Source organism: Columba livia, chromosome 7, assembly GCF_036013475.1.
Source record: "Columba livia isolate bColLiv1 breed racing homer chromosome 7, bColLiv1.pat.W.v2, whole genome shotgun sequence".
Classification (NCBI taxonomy): Eukaryota; Metazoa; Chordata; class Aves; order Columbiformes; family Columbidae; genus Columba; species Columba livia.
The window spans coordinates 37,862,344-37,864,373 of record NC_088608.1 but is presented as its reverse complement, the minus strand read 5'-3'; the positions used below and the strand labels follow the sequence as shown (position 1 = coordinate 37,864,373).

At 45.9% G+C, this 2,030-nt stretch overlaps 1 long non-coding RNA gene across 1 annotated transcript; it reads left to right on the top strand.

Moving 5' to 3' along the window:
- Nucleotides 1–1,084: 1,084 nt before the first annotated feature.
- On the top strand, nucleotides 1,085–1,804 carry LOC110359881 (uncharacterized). Its single transcript, XR_002415366.2, has 3 exons — nucleotides 1,085–1,241; nucleotides 1,348–1,504; nucleotides 1,581–1,804. It is a non-coding gene; the product is annotated as an uncharacterized LOC110359881 (long non-coding RNA).
- The last annotated feature ends 226 nt before the right edge of the window (nucleotides 1,805–2,030 follow it).

Sequence of the window (2,030 nt, the reverse complement as noted above, 5' to 3'; positions counted from 1 at the left end):
ACACAGCAGCACACAATGCCAAGAGAGCCTTGTTTCTAAGACAAGGCACATGAGAATCACAGTCAGGAGAGGGAGGCACCACTTTTCCCTGTGACAGCCGTGGTGCCTCCTGAGGAAGGAGTTGCCATCTGCCAGGTGCCAACTGCTTTGCAATGAATTATGAGAGATGAATTATGCCATGACAATATGGCAAAAACTCTACAAACAGGATGGGCAAACAGAGGCAATGGCAGTATTTATAGTAGGCCAGATGCCAGGCTCTACATTAAGCCAGAAGATTCCCTTGGCCTGCTCAGGTGCTGGTAGATGTCTATTTTTACCTCAGAAACTCATACCCCTGCCCACAGACACAAGGAGAAGCTCCTTTAGGTGCCACTATTTCATTCTCAAGCAGAATTCTCAATCAAGAGCATGACCTACCCTGTGGTCATTGTTCAACAGAGCACGACCTGTATGAAAAACAGTCGTTCTGGATAGCAAAGAAGTCAAACAGTGAGCTTCATGTCTTTACAAGCAGTGCGTCCAACACCCAGCAGCAGAACGCGCAAGTGCAAACTTCAACAGACCCTCAGACCTTTAGAGGGCAGGAGTTCTTGCCTGAATGTTATGCACCGTGTTGTCCAGGGTAGGTCTGAGAGTACCACAAGGCAAATACCATGACAAGCAATGTACTACCACAGTTCTGCTACTGAGTCACTTCCTTCCTCTTCAACATTGATTGCAATAAGTAAATCCCACGGGGTAGATCATCTGAACTGGATAACAGTGGCTCCTTCAGAGAGTCTTATAGCAGATAGCATGGAAAGGAGTCAGCTCTGCAGTGGCTTGGGTCTTACACTGCTCCTTAGGTGGGCTGCATGAAAGCCATCTCTAGATTGAAGAGTTTCCAGTCTGTAGGCTTGGTTTGAGAAGGGCTGTCTAAGAAGGAAACTCCATATGTCTGTCCCTGATATACAAAATTAACAGGTTGGACAAAACAAAAAAAAGCCAGTAGTAAAGAGAACAGGATCATGCAGTGAATAGTTCTTTAATGCTAGTAATGTGTAAACAGTAGCAGCTGTGATTGTGATATCATCTGTGTAACACAGACCACAGGAGGGCATGGTACCTGCTAGACAAGCCTGGGCTGTGTGGGTGCAGAGGCTGTGGGATAACTCAAGGCCCTCAAGAAGCAGTGGAGAGAGTTTGCAACAACACTACTATAGGCTGAAATAACACCTACAAGAATGTGATAAGAGGATGTGTGTACAGAAGTCTCCCAGCCCAGTGGCTCCCTTCAGATAGCAAAGCAAATTGTAGACATAACCAAAAAATGGTAAGTGAGCTTCCCTGCTTCTGTTTTGTCAGGTACGTTGATGATTCAACAGCAGACAACAAGAAGAGAGGAGGAGCTGGTTAGTCTGAGAACACAGGGAGTCCTTGTACCTAACATTGTGTTGCCACCACTTCAGCCTGTAGGCAAATGTGTAGGAACACCACACTACAGCAAATGGCTGGATTTCAAGTAAGTTGCTCACCTTAACATAAATTATCAGGGCCATTACAAAGCAGCTGTGATGTCTGGTTCATGTTTTCATCAGCTCATTGGGACCTGCCCACAGCATCTTCCCAGCAGACTGGAGCAGCAACACACCGCAGAGCTCTGCGACTGCAAGCACGGCCGGTGCCTCTGCGCTGGATGCAAGTGCAAATCTGGTATAAGCAGGTGCAAATTTCACTGAAACCAACATTGTGCTCTCCGCACTCAGCATATCTGGCGACCTCAGTTATGGTCTGTTGAAGTTCTTCTTCCAACAGTTTTTATGGGATTGGCTGTCAATCTACATCAACCAAAGGAAAGATTCCGGCTTAATTACCTGCCCGGCAGCTAATGAAGAAACTGCGACAGTGCCTGCTTAGCTTAAAAGGTCACAAGCACTGGTCAGCAGCTAAGATGGTTACCATGAACAGAAAAATATACTTTATTGCAATAAACTCTCCAGTTTATCCAGGTGACTCTCATAACTTCAATAAATTCTCAGGTACATTTG